Here is a 5,000-nt window from a genome sequence, read left to right on the forward strand (position 1 = left end):
TCTTCTTCTTCTTCTTCTTCTTCTTCATCTTCTTCTTCTGCTTCCTCTTCATTTTCATCATCTTATTATTATTATTATTATTCCTCCTCCTCCTCCTCCTCCTCCTCCTCCTCCTCCTCTTCCTCCTCCTCCTCCTCCTACCTGTCTCGTTAAATTAGGAGGTGAGTATTAGGCAAGTCGGTTGAGAGATAGGAAAGGGTAAAAGGGAGGGAGAGAGGGAGGGAGGGAGAGAGGGAGGGAGGGAGAGAGGGAGGGAGGGAGAGAGGGAGGAAGGAAGAAGGGAGGATAGGTCAAGGTTGTGATCTCCCTTTTCTATTTTCCTTTTCTCCCTTTTATTCTCTCTCTCTCTCTCTCTCTCTCTCTCTCTCTCTCTCTCTCTCTCTCTCTCTCTCTCTCTCTCTCTCTCTCTCTCTCAAATTCCAGCTTGTTTTTCATTTTCCGCCTAAAGAAGAAGAAGAAGAAGAAGAAGAAGAAGAAAAAGAAGAAGATGAAGAAGAAGAAAAAGAAGAAGAAGAAGAAAAAGAAGAAGAAAAAGAACAACAACAACAACAACAACAAGAGGAAGACGAACAAGAAGAAGAAGAAGAAGAAGAAAAAGAAGACAAAATCACTTCACGCAAAACAAACTCTCAAAACAATCTCAAAACAATTTATATTCTTCCTTATTTTTCATCTCACTCTTTCTTTCCTTTTTCTTTATTTTATTGTTTTTTTTCTATACCTGTTTTTCTCATTTCATATTCCGTATTCCGTTTGAAACAAGGAGGAGGAAGATGATAGATGGAGGAGGAGGAGGAGGAGGAGGAGGAGGAGGAGGAGGAGGAGGAGGGCAAAGGTGGAGGGCGGAGGAGTGTCAGGAGGAAGGATAGAGAAAGATGGAGGAGTTTAAAAGGTGAAAGGAGGAGGAGGAGGAGGAGGAGGAGGAATAAGGGAAGACGAAGGAGGATTAGGAGGTCAAAAGGCGAATAGAGTGAAGGAGAGCAAGGGATGAGAGGCAAGAGGAGGAGGAGGAGGAGGAGGAGGAGGAGGAGACAAAAAGAAAACAATCATATGAAAAGGAAGAATATTTTTAAAAGCAGGAGGAAAAAAATGGAGGAGGAGGAGGAGGAAGAAGAGGAGGAGGAGGAGGAGGAAACAAGGAAGAACAAGCAAGAAGTATGGCTTGTGAAATGTATGCTTGTTATGATACTCAACCAATGTGTCGGAGGTGAGCACAGGAGCCTCGCGCACCTAACACCATATGCCCCTAACTTAACCTGAAGTTCTTCATCCCAAATTATAAGTCCCTAACACAAGCTCTCCCTTCCTCGGCCGTTCCCTTGAGATCAGTTCCAGCAATATCAGACACCCTATCGCCGTTCCTTAAACAAGCTCTCCCTTCCTCGGCCGTTCCCTTGACATCAGTTCCAGCAATATCAGACACCCTATCGCCGTTCCCTATACAAGCTCTCCCTTCCTCGGCCGTTCCCTTGAGATCAGTTCCAGCAATATCAGACACCCTATCGCCGTTCCTTATACAAGCTCTTCCTTCCTCGGCCGTTCCCTTAAGATCAGTTCCCGCAATATCAGACACCCTATCGCCGTTCCCTATACAACCTCTCCTTCCTCGGCCGTTCCCTTGAGATCAGTTCCAGCAAGATCAGACAGCCTATAGCCGTTCCATATACAAGCTCTCCTTCCTCGGCCGTTCCCTTGAGATCAGTTACAGCAATATCAGACACCCTATCGCCGTTCTTGAGATCAGTTCAGCAATATCAGACAGCCTATAGCCGTTCCCTTGACATCAGTTCCAGCAATATCAGACAGCATATAGCCGTTCCATATACAAGCTCTCCCTTCCTCGGCCGTTCCCTTGAGGTCAGTTCCAGGAATATCAGACAGCCAAGCGCCGTTCCCTATACGAGCTCTCCCTTCCTCGGCCGTTCCCTTGACATCAGTTCCAGGAATATCAGACAGCCTATTGCCGTTCCCTACAAGCACTCCCTTCCTCGGCCGTTCCCTTGAGATCATTTCCAGCAATATCAGACAGCCGGGCACCGTTCCCTATAAGCACTCCCTTCCTCGGCCGTTCCCTTGAGATCATTTCCAGCAAGATCAGACAGCCGGGCACCGTTCCCTATAAGCACTCCCTTCCTCGGCCGTTCCCTTGACATCAGTTCCAGGAATATCAGACACCCAAGCGCCGTTCCCTATACGAGCTCTCCCTTCCTCGGCCGTTCCCTTGAGATCATTTCCAGCAAGATCAGTCAGCCAAACTCCATCACCACTGTCATCACCACTGTCATCACCACTGTCATCACCACATCACAACCACCTCATCCTCTGGGACTTGGACAGGTATATAGTGTTAACAGAAAGGCCCCGATGTGTCCACCTGCCCGTGTAATTGGCGGCCCCTTAACACGCCAGGTGGGAAAGGGAGGGAAGGTATGCTACTGAGAGGGTTGAAAGGGAAGGTGAAGGTGAGGACTTAATTGGGGTTTGTATTGGTTAATTAATTGAGGATGTGTTTGTTAATTGAATTTTGCTGTTTTTTTTATTGGTAGGAGAGAGAGAGAAGGTGCTTGCTAATGAGGGGTTAAGGGTAAGGAGCTTGAAGGTAAGAACTAAATTAGAGTTTGTATTAATAAAAAGATTATTGTTTTATTAGCAGGTGAAAAAGAGGAAAGGTGTGTTACTTATGTGTTGCAGGGAAGGTGTTGCTGATGGAAGGCTTGATTTGAAGTTTGTATTGCTTAAAAAGGATATGTTTTTTTTATTTATTTGACAGAACTTAATTTGACTTCATTTGAATAGTAATAGAGGTAATTCTGATAATGATAATGATGATGACCTCACCTCCGTTTTCTATACTTCTGCTCCCCACCACCACCACCACCACCACCGCCTGAGTCACCACCACCACCACCACCACTCGATGACGTCACGGCTCTGGACGGCTACAAGAACCTGCTATCCTACCTGACCACTTTTTTTCCTTGGGCAACGAAGAAAATGGGATGATGCACGTTTTCTTTGATTGTGGAGGGATTTGAAGGGGGGTCTAAGCAGGTCTTGGTGAGAAGGGGATTTTGGGGTCTTGTGAGCTCTGATACTAAGGTCGGTGGAGTAATCGAATCAGATCACGGGGCAAGTGTTATCCAGGATGAACCAGACAGTATAGACTAGACAGACTGTTTGATTGGGCGGGGAAGTGTCAGACGATGTTCAGTGTCGGGGAGTGCAGTATTCTGAGTGTAGGTAGGAACAACCCCTCACATAACTATTCCTTAAATGACACTCCCATAAGCAGGCCTGGGTGTGAGAGGGACTTAGGAGTCTTAGTGAGCTCTGATCTCCGTCCAAGGGCATAATGCATTCAGGCTAAGAATCATGCAAATAGGGTACTGGGATTTATTTCAAGGAACGCAAGCTGTATTTAGCATTAGTTAGACCTCATCTTGATTATGCGGTTCAGTTCTGGTCACCTTACTACAGAATGCATATCAAGATGTTAGAATCGGTACAGAGAATTAAGGATGACTAAGATGATTCACGGGTTAAGGAACTTGCCAAATGAGGAAAGACTTAAACAATTAAACATGGATTCTCTGGAAAGGCGAAGGGTGCGAGGAGACTTGATCGAGGTTTATAAATGGATGAAGGGTTTTAATAAGGGGGATATTAATAGGTTCTGATCGTAAGAGAACCGGGTAGGACACGTAAGAATGGGTTAAAATTGGATAAATTCAGCTTCAACAAGAACATAGGCAAGAATCGATTTACCAACAGTGTATGATGAGTGGAACGGCCTGGCAGTCATGTGGTGAGTGTCAACACGATAGACGTATTCAAGTAGAGGTTGGATAAATTCATGGATAGTGATGTTAGGTGGGGTTAGGTTCACAGGAGCTGCCTTGTACACGCATACCAGCCTCTTGTAGACTCCTTATGTTCTAATGTTATTAAGCTCTTATATCTTTGTGGGTTTAAACTGTTATTCTATTTTAAGTTACTGAGTGAGAGAGGACATGGTGATGGTAGTTGATGTAGTAGATGGCAGTAGATGACCACCACCACAACCACCACCACCACCACCACCACTACCAAACCTCTGTCTACGAGAAGTCAATCAAATCAACATCAGTCTCCCAATAATCAAGTCAGAGCACCGCCGTTTTCTTTCAATCAAATGTATACAAATTCCCGTTTTCTTCGGTGCTGGACAGGTGTTCCGTTACCTGGGCATTGTGTAACAGGGGAGGGGAGGGGAGGGGAGGGGGGGAGGGGGGAGGCAGGATAGAGAAGAGATGGGGAGGTGATCGGAGAGAGGGGTAGGGTAGAGAAGTGAGGGGAGGAGAGGGGAGAGGCAGGGAAGGGAAGGGAAGGGAAGAGAAGGGGAGAGAATGGATGGGGAGGAGTGGGGAGTGGATAAACAGAGAAGAGTAAGGATGGGGAGGGGATTGAAAGGGAGAAGAAGGGGAGAGAGGGGATGGGAAAGGGATTGAAGGGGAAAAGAAAGGGAGAGAGGGGATGGAGATGGAATGGGGGGGAAGGAATGGGGAGAGAAGGGATGGGGAGAGAAGGGTTTGTATAGAAAGGAAGAGAGAGAACGGGAGGAGAACGGAAGAGAGGTGAAGGGAGAAGAGGAAATGGACAGGGGAGAGACGGGATGGGGAAGGGAGTGGAGGAAGAGTAAAGATGGGGAGGGGAGGGGAAGGGTAGGGGACGGGAGAAGAAGGTCAAGAAAAGAGAGAAAATAAAAAAAAGACTGGGATAAAAGGAGGACAAGGAGGAAAGGAAAAAAAGGGAAGGAGGAAAAGGGGAGGAAAAGAGAAGGAAAGGAAAGGAAGGGAAGAAGAGGAGGAGGAGGAGGAGGAGGAAATAATAAAGGAGATAAAGAAGATTAGAAGAATGAGATAATAGGAATTAAAAGATAATCAAAGAAGAAAGATTTTGCAAGGAGAAGAATGAAGAGAAGAAAATAAGATAGAGATTGAATGAAAGGGAGAAAGAAAAAA

Source organism: Eriocheir sinensis, chromosome 68, assembly GCF_024679095.1.
Source record: "Eriocheir sinensis breed Jianghai 21 chromosome 68, ASM2467909v1, whole genome shotgun sequence".
NCBI lineage: Eukaryota > Metazoa > Arthropoda > Malacostraca > Decapoda > Varunidae > Eriocheir > Eriocheir sinensis.